Below are 15,169 nucleotides of genomic sequence, written 5' to 3'. Positions count from 1 at the left end.
AAAGGCCCACCTCCTCGGAGAGCATTCCACACTCCCAGGAATGGAATCACTTACTTTTTGTCCTCTGTTCGCAGAGAGTTTGCCCTCGATGCCCAAGTCTCCCAGCACCCTGTCACCCTGTAGATCAGAAAGCCACTAGTGATGGGCCAAATCTATCCATCACCTGGCCCTGGGCCTGCTTTTATAAATAAAGTTTTATTGGAACAGTCATTTGTTCCTGTGTGATGTGTGCCTGCTTTGGGATCACCAAAGGAGAGTTCAGTGGTGGCAGAGGCTTGTATGGTCCTCGGAGTTGAAAATACTTGCAGAAAAATGTTGCAGTGGGGTCTTGGGACATAATGCCGGAAGATCACTGTGGGGTGTGTGACTGCACTACTGGGCTCAGGCACCAGTGTCCCCCCACAGGGACACTAAGCACAGCACTTAGGAGCCTGGTGAGTCCAGTGCCTGCTAAAAGGAAAGTTTGAGGAGCCCTTTGTTCAAGTACTGGGTTTGAATTTAGTAATGGCTGAATTTCCCTGCAGGAAACAGGGGAAATTGTGAAATGGCTTTGGAGTTAAACGTTCAGTTACTCTCCAAGAGCGAGGAGAGATTTGCATTTGAAAGGCCTCTGCCACTGTGCCCACAACTGCTCGGTGGGGCCGGTTTCAGGACTTCATGCCACCAGTGCTATCTCTACTAATTTTCTACCCTGCCATTCTCCTCCACAGGGACTAGGAGAGGCCGTCTCTGGCAATCCTGGGCTGGCTGGCGGTCTACAGAGAATTCTCCGTCACAAATGGAAAAAGAGAAAGCCAGACCAAAACCGAAGCTGTGTCGTGATTAGCACGTGAATGGCTTGAGAAGAATCCCATGTCTTTTGAGATAAAAATCAATTTACAGAGAAAAAAAAGTCCAGTGGCAGAAAGTTGCTGGCTCCTTTCATGGCGCCATCCTATTTGCATAGAAAGCCAGCTCTGTTATGCTTTATGAGGAGCGCGGATTAGTGCTGGATTTGCATACTTTGGTGCCTTCCATTTCCAGAGATGGTAGATGAATTGCTTGACTAAGCCTTAGTTGTAGTACTTTTAATTCATTAGATTTTTGTTCTAGTCGATAAACCTTTCTGATGTGGAACACATCCGGAGCCGAGGCTGGCGGGACCCCTCCGTTCCGGGGCCGCTCACACCCGCAGAGGGTCATCTGTGGTCAGCGTCTTGGCCATTTTTAAACCGAGTGTTACAGCTGTACTGCAGCTGGCGTGGAGCTCGGTGGGGAGCCCCACATGGATTGACTCCTCTTACTCCCGAGAAGCCCTTTGAGAGCGCCCCCTGTTGCTGGCTTCTTTGCTGTGCATTACGCAGAGAGCACATGCCTCGCATGCTTGGGGACTGACAGGGTTGAGCCAAGTGCCGGGCTCATCTTTATCCCACGGGCCCAGCCCCTGTGGAGGACACAGGGTGGCTGAATGACCCAGATCCCCGTGGCCCGAGGCCTGGCACACAGTGGCCTTTGTGAACTTTGTGGCCTTGACTCCCCAACTGTCACCCCAGACGTCCCCAGGCACCACGTTCTACTCAAGTCTCCTTGGGGTCAAAGCCACTCTGGAGAGGACTGAGGCTCCTGTGAAACCAGGGGGCAACAATGCCTCTTGTAAGTTTCTGTTTTAGAAAACAGACACAGAAAGGTTGCACATATTTCTGGTGCACAGCAGGATGTTTTGAGCTGTGTACGTGTTGCGGGGCAGTGCAGTAGAGCTTGTTGCCATATGCATGGCCTCGCGTACTTAACCTGCTTTGCTGATCAGAACAGGAAAATCAGCTCTCCTAGCAACCTTCGCATGTGCTGCACTTGTCATCCATCACAGTTGCCCTGTTGTGGCTGTGAGCAGTGTCTCCCCAGTCTCCACCTCATACCGAGTGGCATTCATTCTTAGCCTTGGATGCCTGGAATGGGCTTGGAAATCATAAACTATGTTAGATTGAGGGGGTGGCCCATGCCTATCACCTCAACACTCTGGGGGGCTGAGGCAGGAGGATGGCAGGTTCAAGCTCAACCTGGACAACTTAGTGAGACCCTGTACCACATAAAAAGTAAGAAAGGGCTGGGATATAGCTCAGCGTGAAAGCCCTGGGTTCAATCCAAGCTTCAGGAGTTTTCTCCCTTTCCATCAGCTCCGTCTCCCACCCCAGCTGCCTGTCACCATCTGCCAGCTGTCCCAGCCTTGCCACTGGGTCTGCAGGTGTGGGTCCCACAGTGATGGCTTGGCGGGGCAGCAGGTGACGCCCTTGTGAAGGGTTCAGTGCTCTTGTGCAGGTCCCCTAGGAGCGGCCATGCCCCTCCACCTCCTCAGTACCCGGGAAAAGAGCTATCAATGAAGAGACAGGTGAGGCCAGATACCAGGTCTGGGGGCCTTGGTCAGGAGCTTCCTGCTTTGCAATGCTGGGCTCTCACAGCCCATTCCTAGGTGCCGGTGGGGTCAGGCTGAACAGAAGAAGACACAAGTCCCCCTCGTGTGCCCTCTTCCCAGTACTTCTGACCCCACCACCCCTCCTGCCTGCCTTTGTCTCTGTCCGGGGACCCAGGGACCTCTGGGCAGCCACCATCTCTCCCTGCCCCAGCCCAGCTCCCCAGGATGGGGACCCCCAAGGCACAGACCTGAGCAGTTATTGTCCTAGCCCTCGTGCCCCTTGCTCCTGAGGGTCGTTGGTGGGCAGCATGGTGCTGTGGCTAGCCCATCCCAAGACCCATACCTCACTGGCTCACCATGGCACTGTGACAAGAGGCAGAGACAAGCAGGGCTGGGGTCAGCTCAGTCCTCCTAGGTCCATTCTCTGGCTTAGGAACTTCTCCCTTGTGGGCACAGGGTCAGGGAGACAAGGGTGCCCCTGAACTGCCCCTCCCCACCACCCTGGTGCAGACACAGGTGTGAGATGAACATGAGGGCACTGCCGTCCTTCACGCAGAAGCTGGGCAGGTCCCCAAGGTCCCTGCTTGGCAGTGGCAGCATGGAGGTTGTCTGTGCCTGGGCTGCTGGTCTTCCCCACCTGAAGCCGCAGCGCCAGCTCTTGTCAGCACAGGAGCAAGAGGAGCCAGTCGCCATCCCCCTGTGGAGACCCCCCCACCCACCTGCTAGGTTGCGGCCAGGGTTGGGGGAGCGTTCAGGACACATGGCTGTCACTGCAGAGCCTGGAGCCATGCAAGAGATGGGGGCCCTTGATCCGAGCTGGGGGTCAGTCCAGCCCTGGGGTGCCTGTGACCGTGAGCATCAGTGTCCTCAAGGGGGACATTGTGTCAATGGTGGGGTGCAGCAAGTGTGCTGAGACAACACGGCCCAGGCTATAGGAGCCAGCAAACCTCTGCCCCAGGAGAGGGGTGGGAACCCTGTTGCCCCATTGTTTGGATTTCAGTGAAGTCCAAGTGCACACCCCAAGGGCCTGGGCTTCTGTGTACTCACAACTCATGTGGCCCCCACCTCTGTCTACATCCAGCACGTTTGTGTTACCTGAGAAGGAACCCTATCCCCCCCACCAAAGCTCTCTGCCCGCACCTCTGTCCCCCCAGGCGCTCTTAGCCATGAACTGTTTCCGTACTGGGAACATTTTACACAAGTGGAGTCCATGCTACGTGCCCTTCTGGGCTGGTGTCTCCATGAGTGCTCGACTTCAGGTTTGCCCGTGTGGTGGCCGCCCCAGAGTTGTCGCTATGGCGGGCTGAGGGCGAGGAGAGGCAGGCCTCTGTGGGCAAAGCATCTTCCCCTGCTGGCCAGCATGGTGGCCACCTGTGGTGGATGGCATTTAGATCAAAGGCCACCCTCCCAAAGGTGCCAGATGTCTCCTTTCTTGACATGGAAGTCAAGGGAGCTTCCAAGGTCCTTGGGGGCTGGGTGGCAGGGCTCGGGATCAGGCCCCACCTTTGGGGTCTTCCTGCCACCCCATTTGGGACCTGCTTTTGGTGCTCTGTTCGGTTCCCTTCAGGACCAAGCTACTCTGCAGTCTGTCTTACCCAGTGACATGGGGACTAGGGGTGCACACTACCGGGGTCACGCACCTGGGCTGGTCCACAGGGGGCTCTGGAAAGGACGTGAATTTCCTCAGGGATCCAGGAAAGAAGCTGAGTCCCTGGAGTGACTCTGCCTGTGGACCCTTCGCGCAGCGCCCTTCAGTGGCTGCTGTTTCAGGAAGCACGATCCCCATGCGTGAGCCTGTGATTTTCAAAAGTGCTTCATTCCCTCAGAGCACAGCTGGGCTCAGGACGAGGCAGTGCTGTTCCCTGGAGGGTCTGGGGAGGGGCAGGGCAGGGTGATGCTGGAGCAAGGGCTGAACCCCTGCCCGATGCCTCCCCTTCTCATTTTACAAACCAGAAAACAGAGGCACACAGTGAGTAACACACCCAGGGCCCTGCATCGGGCCCTGGCTGAGGAGAGAGTGAAATCTTTCCAGTTGTAGGCACCCCAGGCCGTTATTTCCCACAGACTGAGATTATAATTTCACATACTGTTTGGAAATCTGCGTTTTCATTTAACAAATATACCAGGAATATTTTTCCATACATTTGAATATTCTTTGACAGTGTGGTTTTTAAAAGTCACATCGTATTTCATCGCAGGGGTGCCTTGTCATTTATCTAACCAAGCCTCTATTCTTCAACGTTTAGGCTGTTTCCAATGGTTATAAATATAACTATGAGAAACAGCCTTACAGATAAATCTCTGCTTCTCCGGGCTTATTTCCTTTGTGGAAAAACTCAGAAGCAAAATTGCCGGGTCGGAATGGAGACCATTTCTTAAAGCTAAACACATGCTTACCAGCCTCACTGTGAGTTTCTGCCATCAAAACTGTTTTTAAAAGTGGCCAGAATTAGTCTATGCAGGCAGCACCTGCTGGACCTGCCGTGATGACCAGTTGGGCTTCTGTTTGCTCGTGAACTCTGAAAGCAAATGGAAACAACAGCAACTTGTCACCCTCTGCAGCCAGGCAGGCAGGGTGGTAAATGGCCGACCACTGCCATCGCTGGGTGACCTGACACGGTGTGCTGGAGGCAGCAACAGTGATGAGTCCACTTCAGGGGGTTTTAGCCAATGCCAGCCTCATGTGCTCACAGCTTGATATGCATTCTCATTTGACCCTCGTGTGACAAATGGGCCAGCATTGTTCCTTTGGCAGAGACCCCACCTTCCCCTCATGTTGGTTTCCCCACAGAATTCTGCCTTTGCCAAGTCCTCACAGAGCAAGCACTCAAGGCCTGGTCAGCGTTCAACTCCATTTCCACGTTCTTTTGCTGCTGGATGTGGGTGCTGGACTAAGTTGTCCCCGTGGAGGAAGGGGCCAAAAGTTAGGAGAGCAAATTCCTTTGCCTCTTGACTTGTTTGCTTTCACCTCCTACTGTCTGGACTGCAGGGTTCTGTGGCATAACTTGGACTGTGTGAAGGGGAGCCACTCCCTGTTGACTGGGGTTCGTGGGGGAGGAGCATGAGGGAAATGCTAAGCTCACGGGGTGAAGCCACCTCCTTGGGGGTGGACAGGTAAGAAGGCAGACATGTTCCTCTTGGAAGCTATTGTAGAGTGGAATCTTCTTGTCAGCGAGGTTGAACCCATTTTAGAGCTGAAGGAACTGTGAGAGACTGAGGTGTTCAGAAAGGAAGTGAGGGGCAGCTGCCCTCCAGCCATGGACCCGACATGAAACTTGGGCTGCATGTTTTACAGCTGGCGAAGTCGATCCATAATGCAGATGCTGCCGCCCTGAATTACTCATGCATTTAGAGCTGAGAGGAGATGGGAGGTTTGGGTCCTTTAAAGAAAACCCATAAAGGCCACTTCTCTGCTGTCCTGCTGAGCTCTGCTCTCTCGAGTAATGCTGCAGCTCCCCGGGAACAACATGTTTTAGTAAAAAGCGACAGTGAAAAACACAAGGAGAAAATTAAGTATGAAAATTCAATTAAACCCTTCTTTGATCATTCTTCTCAGCTGGGACGGAGGGGCCACGCTATTCAGCCACAAGCAAGACAACCACACGGACTAATCAGGGTGCCAGGGAGATGTGACTCTCCTGGTCCAGGAAGTGTCCAAGTGAGCCACTGCCATGGCACCAGCCGGCCCGCATGGTCTGAGGGTCCCCTTTGTCAGACTTCCTGTCTGCCCTCTTGGCTTCTGTGCCATCCCTCAGAGAGGGCTGGAGCCACTTATGAGGAAGACAATCTTGATAGCTCCTTACCTTCCAGGGCTCTGGGGGGAAGACTCTCCTTTTAAAAATTAAAAAAAAATGAACAGATATGTAATAGTTGTACACGTTTGTGGGCTGCAGTGTGATAATATGATACATACTTATAACGTGTAGTGATCAAGACGGGGCACTGGGAAGCTTCCTTTTCAAGCCAGCTCCCTCCATCTTGCCCCAAGGAGCTGTGTCCCTGAAGTGGACACACAAACGAAGGGCCACCAAGGCTCCCAAGCACACCGTCTGCTCAGGGACATCAGTCCAACCCTGTGCCATGTCACCTCACACAGGTCTGAGTGGCTCTCCCAGCTGGGGTCGGGGGGCGCACAGCACTTCAAAGCATGGATGCATGCACACAGCCACACACGTAGGTGCACACGTGTGCACACAGGCACATGTACACGGAGACACACGTGTGCACACACGTTGGAACAGCACCTTCAGGCAGAGCCACCCACCCCTCTGGAGTGTGTGCTGTGAGGAATTCAGGAATCTGACGTGAGCCCTGCGTTTTGGGAAATGTGTGGCTTCACTCAGGAGTAAGGAAACCCGGCAGGGGAGGACAGAGAGAAGTTCTGCAGGTGGGTGCTCGCGATGGCTCAGTTTATGGGTTATCAAAGTCATCCTTAACAACTCAGGAGAAAGTATCTTGCTAAGCAAATCATGTTGTAAAGAATTTCAGGGGCAGTGTTTAAATTATTAAAAGAATCCACTCTTCCCCAGTATTTGGAGGCGCCATTTTCATATGATTAGTATAACATTACAAATTATTTTAAACCATTGCTGCAGGGCCTTGTGTCTCTGAATAATTTTATTGGACAACATCTTTGTTCCATTAATGTGGAAAACAGTACAAAGTAGATCTGTCTTGGATTCCGGGGAGCCCTGCTTTCCCCAGAGCCACAGTGGCGTTCCTTCCCTGCAGACAGGGTAGAAGAGAAGCACCCTGCTCATGCTGGCGGGGGAACAGAACTACCGAGGCTGGGCTGGCAGGGCCACTGCACTATTCTTCCCCAGGCTCTCTGTGGCCTGCTGGGCGGCAGCACTTCAGGAGGGCGAAGGCCCGCCTCCTGTGATGGGCACGGGTCCCCTGACATCGGCTAAGCCTTGCTCCTGGGTGTCCATGGGCGTTTCTGGGTGAGGCTGAGTTTGAATCCTCACACAGGCAGCCTGCCCAGTGTGGGCAGAGGAGGGGGGCTCACTGTGCTGACTGCTTGAGGGGGAACTTCTCAGCCCTGTGATCACAAGACCCAATCCCCCCCCTTGAACCCTCTCTGTGCATACATGTGCATGCACACATGTGTGTGTGTGTGCGCATGTGTGATGTGTGTTCTGTGTGTTCTGTGATCCCTCGACGCCTCTGGCTCCCAAACTCAGTGTGAACTTGCCTGGACACCCTCGGCCGGCCGGCCGGCGGGACAGACCAGCCTGTGATGATGCAGTGCATGCGGGAGTGCACATGGGGGGGCCGAGTGGCAGAAATTCCGCAGTCCTGGGAGTGGGCAGGCCAGCTCCTCCCTGCTTCCCCTGCTTGTTCAACCCCGGAGTCTCTGTGTCCACATCTCCTGTCTTGGGAGCGACTCCAGTCCTGCTGGCTGCTCTAAGAACCCCCTTGGAATTAATCACCTCCTCACAGACCCCGTTTCCTCACTGAACACATTCAGAGGTGTGGAGTTGGCTGCAGAGGAATTTGGGGGCAGGGACACAACTGTACCCTGACTCACACCATCTCCTGAGCCTTAAAAAGTAAACTGGGAACCAACCCTGCACCTCGTCTCCTTGGAGTGCACCCACTGAGCAGAGAGGGCTGGTGTTCCTTCCGGGAGGCTGGAGAGGAGGGTCCCTGCCACTCCCCAGGACAGTGGCCACTCTGAGGCCAGAGTTGCATCCCAGGCAGACGTCTACCTCTTGTCTTGGGTTTATACCGAAGTTTTATTTATTTTTTAACAACTTAATGTGGACGGCTTCATCACAGGGATGATACTGAGAAGAATTCGTTTCACTTAGCGGAAGGGATGAGGCCAGGGCTAACAGATGTGAGATAGCCCTCTCGGCCGGTGCTCACCCCAATACAGGGATGATACTGAGAAGAATTCGTTTCACTTGGCAACAACTTAAAAGAACCTGGCTAAATATCAGAGCGGAAGGGATGAGGCCAGGGCTAACAGATGTGAGATAGCCCTCTCGGCCGGTGCTCACCCCAGGCCTTGCACACGTTCGTGCCTTGCATCCGAGGCACTGTAAATGAGTCCAAACACAGACTCATACCAATGGCCCTGCGAGTCCTGGGGTCTGCGGCTTCCTAAGGTACAAGGAGACCTGGAGCCCAAAGGCAAAATGGTCGACCCAGGCAGGGGTGCGGGGACAGCTGGGGACTGTCACGCTTTGGGGCGAAACAGGCAGAGACGGTTCATGTTGTTTCAGGAGGCTGGGAGGCACTGGTCCATGGCAGCAGCTGGGGCACTTGATTAGGACGTGTCCCCAGGCAACGAGGACTGTGGTGGCTCCAGGCGAAGGCTGTGCAGTGAGCTGCTACTTCCCCAGCAGGAGCTGTGCACTAAAGTGCGGGAAGTGGGGGGCCACTACACAGAGGCAGGAGGAAGTGACTTGGAGCCCAGCCGCCTTGGGGACAGGGGAGAGAAAGACACAGGGAGAGGTGGGTGAAGTCCAGGAAACCTATGCCTCAGCAGTAAGGGCGGCTCTGCCCGCTGGGTCCCGACCTGGACCTGCTCGTCAGGTGCTCCTCGCTCCAAGTTTGTTCTTGCTTCCGGACTGCACATCTGCGGTCCCTCTGCCTAGACAATGCGTGGCCGCCTCCTCCTCACGTGGGAACTGTGCTGTCCCCAGCACAGCTCCCTCTCTGTCAGGTGTTTTCCCCACCCCGACACCCTCTTGCCTTTTCCCTCTTACGCCTTTGCTGCACCGTTCGCATTCCCAGAGCTGCTGGGTGGTTTTGTCTGGCAACTGTCTGGACCCCTACAAGTTAGGCCACAGGGGAGAAAGACCTGACTCCTGCTTTCCACTGAGCTTCGGGGACCCCCAGTGTGGACGAATCACCCCACCCAGGGAAGAGAGCCCAGGTGGAGTCACCTAGGAGTGACAGAGGTACGGGGAGTGTCAGAACTCCGGTCACATTCTCCCTCTGCCTGGGGACACTGCAGGGTCAGTGTGAAGCCAGGAGGAGCCTGCTGTTAAAAATGACAACAAAGCCACAATAACAACAAACAGAGCAGCGACCTCCACCCCCCTGGGTGCACCCTCCCAAACAGGCACAAGCAAACATGCTGATTCCCCAGCAAGAAGCTGGCCAACTGCCAGAAGCAAGGGTGGCCACTGATGCAGATGACAGCACATGGATGTCTTTGCAGGGACTGGAAATGAGTCAGGACTTTGGGCATAGCTTGCTGCTCCTCGGACCGGGCTGCTCTAGATTAAAGTTTGCCAGGAGCTCCCAGGTGTCAACCACCTTTCACTGAGTCCTGGAAGGGATGGTGACTGAAATAACAGATCCCACAGTTCCCCAAGGCATCATGTGACTGAGAAGACAGTGCCCATTGGTTCCTAAAGGGGGAGTCATCTGACTAAGAAAAAGAGCTCCTATTGGCTCCCAAGGTATTATGTGACCAAGAAGCCGGTGATCATTGGCTCCCAGAGGTTTCATGTGACTGAGAGGACAGCTCCCATTAGCTCCCAGAGGTGCCATATGGCTGAGTCCCCATTGACTTCCAGGGATGGCATGTAACTGAGAAGACAGACCATTGGATTCTGGAGACTTTGAAGGAAATGGCCCACTCTTGTGAGGGGCAGAAGTGGGTCCTGGATGAGCTCCACTGTACCAGGCGTGTGTTTCTGATAGAGCCAAATTCCAGGGCTCAGGACAGGGGACCCATAAGCAGGATGCTCAGTCCTGGAGACAGATTTGTCACTCATGACTCATCGAGGTGAAGGAGCAACTCAGATTTGCATACTTGATGCTAATGAGAGCCACAAAGAACCTACCTCTGAAGCACTCACCAACAAAAGGAACTAAATTTACCCATCAGAGCTTTCATTTTCCAATTGCTCCTCACAATAAAATGTCAAAAGAAAAAAGGAGACAGATCTCTGATATTATTACTTTGAACTTTCCTCAGCAATACTCCCTCGAAGGGTGACATTTACTGGCAAAGGGGGGCTGCGCAATGTGTGTTGTTAATCATCTTTATCTTCAGGATTTTTTCTTTAATTCTTTCAAACCTCCTTGCACAGCTGAGGTCTGGGATCCAGTTTGGGTTCTGGCTAACAAACCAACTGAGTCCGCTGGGACCTTGTGGCATTATGGGGCCCTGGAGAAGGGCTCAGCAGGGTTGTCTGGCCAGGAAGAGGCTGTGCCCCTGACTTTGCCCTCCCGTCCTCTGCAACACCTGTGATCCCCAGAGGCTCCTGCAAGGCCTGCATCTCCCATGGCTCCCTCGCCAGTATCAGCCTGTCTGGCTGAGCCGCAGTCCCGGGGACCCATCCTCCAAGGCCTGCAACAGCTGCAGGGCTTTAATGACCCTGCCTTGGAAGGCCCAGATGTCACTTACGCATGTCCTACCCATCCGGCAAGTCACAGGGTACACCAGAGTCACTGTAGCACAGTCTGAAGGCTCCTTTCCATCCACAAGGAAATGGCCACCAGGGGTGGATGGCCTCACAAACCACCTGTCTCCCCATTCCTCCTCTGGGAACCACTGGGAGCTGTCCCCCAGACCCGTGCTACTGCATAGCTGTGAAATGATTCCAGGCTCCTAGGGAGTTGGCCTGATCAGAGTCCCTAAGTGAGTGCTTAATCTAGGTCCTGATTTCAGCTACAGGACTACAAAGTACACATGAGCCCTGCTGTACAGCATGGGGGTACACACCTGTAACCCCAGCACTGTGGGAGGCTGAAGCAGGAGGAGCATAAGTTCAAGCCCAGTCTGGGCAACTTTGCAACTTAGTGAGACCCTGTCTCAAAAAATAAAAAAGGGTTGGGGAAGGAGCTCAGTATGAAGGCCCTGGGTTCAATTCCCAACATCACAAAACAAATAAACCCTGGAGAGTCAGAGCAGCAGGGGTGGAACAGCTCACCTGTGACAAGGCTGTGCCCACCCAGCCTTGGTGCGAATCTGGGAACCCTGCCCTGACCTTCAGCATCAAGGACTTCACTGTGGTCTCAGCCTCTGCTGTGGTGGTGGAGCCATCTCTCCGAGCCACGCACAAAGGTGGAGCAGCCCCAACCTCAGTCAGACTTTGCTGTTCACAGAGGCCATGGCCACTCTCACTGAGCAGCACTCACTGACACCTCAGTGGTCTCCACACTTCATTTCCCTTCAGAGCATGCTCCTTGTGAGTTGAGCTTTGTAAGCATTGTGAGCCTATATAAACTTCTCTTCGTATGCAGCACACAGTGTGGTTTGTGAAACCATACTTAGATCATCCAGTTATTTCTACCATATGCAAAACTTGCCACCCTTGGCAACCAGTGGGAGTTGTCCTTTCAGTCATATGGTACCCTGGGAAGCAACACAAGCTGCCCTTTTTGGTCATGTGACATCTTCAGAAACCATTGGTCACTGACTTTTCAGTCACATGACACTGCTGGGCACCAATAGGAGCTGCCCCTTTGGTCACATGACATTTCCAATGGTCATTGACTTCTCACTCACATGACACAACCCATGGCTGCTTCTCCTCAGCAGTTACTCCTAGGAGATTTTCCTCAGCCTGGCTCTGTATGCTCCTTCTGGCTTCAGCCCACTGGGCATATCCAGGATTGCCCAGGGGACATGTGGCACTCTCTCTTGCTGTAGGGTTGCACACTGCCCTCAGCTCTGCCCAATACCCTCCTCTGGCCTTGGAAGCAACTGTCCCATGTCAATGCTGGTTTCTATACCTCTGAAGATGAACAGAAGACTCTATTCTACCAAGACCCCAAACTCACACTGGGGAGAAGACAGGGAGGTGGAGAAGGAAGTGCCCACTCCTGCCATCCAGCCATCTGCCTCCAGCCGTGTCCCAGGGTGGCTTTCTCTGCTGTGTCATACTCACAGGGCCACTCCCCAACTCCCACGTGGACCCAGGGCTTGGGTGCCACGCACTTTAATAATGGTGACATGCAACACAGATGCTGTCTCCTCCAGAAAAGCAAATGGGCCAAATGTTTGAGCCCCTGTAACTGGGCCAGCGTAGAGCAGAACATTACACGTTGCCCCTCTCCTAGGAGGAAAGCTGCTCTGGGAGGACTGGGAGATGACCAGGCCGAGGCACAGGCTTGATGGGTGTCCCTAAGAAGCAAAGCTTCACACCGGCTGTGGTCCTCCCTGATCATGCCATCTGGCCTTGGTGCTCAGAGTGGCTGCCTGGTCCCAGTGTGGAGACCCTCAGGGAAGAGCCGCCTGCCTGTGGGGGTGAAGTCCAGTCAGGATGGCAGGCCGCCAGACCACCCTCTGTGGGGCCACAGTCCAGGGCTCCCTGAGCATGGAGGAGGATTCCACTCAGTCCTGGGGGCTCTGGGTGGGGAGCAAGGCCTGGGGCCAGTGAGGGATGGCTCCGGGCTGCACCCATCTCTCAGGGGAGGTCCTCGCAGCCAAGAAGCAGAGGGTGAATGTATCTGGGACCCAGAGTGTGGAGTGGACAGGCTGGGAGAGGAGCTGCTTCAGGGGCGATGGCCAGGGCCAGGAGCTGGACGTGCAGGTCCCAGCTGTGTCTAGACTAGTAGTGATGGAGGGGATGATTTAATTCTCCATTTGAGGAAGCCTGTGTCTGTAGAGGGTCTGGAAGCTTGGTCAGCTTTCGCATATCAATTAGCAGAACTGGACCCAGAGTTGGCTTCCCTCAGGGGAGAGGATCAAAGAAGCCAACACGGGAGAAGGGGGGGTAGACCTGGCCCCATGGGCCCAGGGCGAGGAGGGAGGACAGTGCCAGGCCTGCCAGGTGTCTGGCCAGGATGCCCCTGCCACCCCTCACCTTGCTTTAGGATGTGTGTTGGGCTCCTTCTCCAAGCCCTGACTGACCTGACCTCAAGACGACTGCTTCCTCTGCAGGGCCCTCTCCTCCATCTTCAAATCCAGATCCATGGACAGAGCTGCACCTCCCTACCTCCATCTGGGTCCCTCCTGCCAGTCTGGTGGCAGCCTTTGATCTATAAAGTGAATCCAATTTATCTGATTCATCTTTCATGTTTAATTTTTATGTTAACATAACAAGGTTATGCAACCGAACCAAGAGGCCAGGGACAGAATTTATAATTTGAAAGTAGCAGTCATGGCTTTAAAAGAGTCCCTGGGAGTTGTGGCCTCATCCAAGGCTTTCTGAGGGACCCGGGAAGCTTTTAGCTTGATTCAAATACAAAATCAAAGCTACTGGAGCTTGGCAACCTCCATTCAAAACTCAGGACCGACTTGTGACTAAGACCCGGCTCAGCAGAAGGATTCCCAGAATGTGTCTCATCTGGCCTTATCAGAGTGAGGGAAGGATACAGGTATATTGGCCACTGGGCAGACAGAGATTTCTGGCTTGTGAGGTTTCCTGGATTAGCCATGGTGTCCTCAGGAGTCTACAAGATGCAGTGTTTCTGGGGGCTCTTGGGCAGTGCCCAGGGTGCTCCCTGAATCCTTCCTGCTCACAGCGTGGCCCGGCCACTACCCTAGATCTCCCCAGATCTCCCTTGGGCTCCAGGACTTGCCCGCTGATTTGGAGGTGGCTCTGGTCTCACCAGGAGCCCTCAGGGGTCAGGACTTACTGTAATGGGACAGGTGGGGCAGGCTAATGTGATAGTGGAAAAAGGTTTGCTTGGCACACAATTCTGGAGAGTCAGGTCCCAGGTCAGGCCCCGCTGGACAGGTGAGAATTTGAAGGATGGCAGTGTCACAGGAGGAGCAAGGGGGTGGAGGAGATCACATCTTCAGACAGCAAGTCAGAGAGCTTCTAGGAGGTTGGCTCTTGTAACAGCACCCTCTCCCCCTGAGATTCAACTGAGATTGTCAGGCAATGGGCTGAGGTCTCCTGATGAGGACCATGGAGACACAAGATCACATCCAGTCCAGAGCAGGGGCCTTCCCTGAAACTGGAGGATGGCCACCATGAGCAGACATGGATGATCCCTGTGGTCATGAACATCTGTATCTCTTGGGCCGTCGTGGTCCCAGTGGAAAATACCCTTCCTGACTTCTACTCATCCTGACCCCGCTATGGTGGACGGGGCAGGGCTAGAGGTCTGGCCACCGCACCCAGGGACGGAGCCAGTGCTCCTCCACGTCCCAAGAACAGGACGAGGACTGGCCACCCCTTCTCCTGGCAGAAGCCATGGTACAGACATTGCCCCCACCCCCCCAGAATAGCCTGGGAAGGCTGTGTTGCTCGGGACAGGGAGAGGGGTTGTTATGGCAACAAATTGCTCTTGTCTCTGAAGGGGCTGAGCCAGGGGAGTGGGAGCCAGGCCACCAGGGCTGCACTTCAGGAGAGGGAAGCAGCAGGGCCAGGGGGCTAGGTATAGCCACACCTTTTGGACTCTGGAGTGGGGTCTTGGTCCTGAGATTTGCACAGACTTCTGCTGCCCTGCCCTCCTTGCGCTGGACCATGGGATGGGGTGGGGATCACAGTGCTGTCCACAGTCCCAGCAGTAGGATGGGCTGTGGGAGGTAGGAAAGTACAGTGGTTAGCGTAGGGAGGAGAAGCCACCACACCTCCCTGGTGCAGGGCTCCCGAGATCCCTGAAGAAGCAGTCACCTCTGCCTGCTCAGGACACGGCTTTCTTCCGGGTGACAAAACTGCCTTGGACTGCCAGGGGAGGAGGCCACACAACGGCAGAGATGTGCACACCTGAGAATGGCCCTGTGCAGTGTGGCGTCCCAGCAGGAAGTGGGGACTGAGAGTCCCCAGGCCATGAGCTGGGCTCTCCCGGATCTCCAGCCTGAGTCTCCCCTGCCCTCCAGCCCTGTGTCAGCCATGATGCCATAGACCACAGAGTCAC

This window comes from Fukomys damarensis, unplaced genomic scaffold (genome assembly GCF_012274545.1).
Source record: "Fukomys damarensis isolate Sample0158 unplaced genomic scaffold, DMR_v1.0_HiC HiC_scaffold_23, whole genome shotgun sequence".
Taxonomy (NCBI): Eukaryota; Metazoa; Chordata; class Mammalia; order Rodentia; family Bathyergidae; genus Fukomys; species Fukomys damarensis.
Note: the sequence above shows the minus strand (reverse complement) of the source record.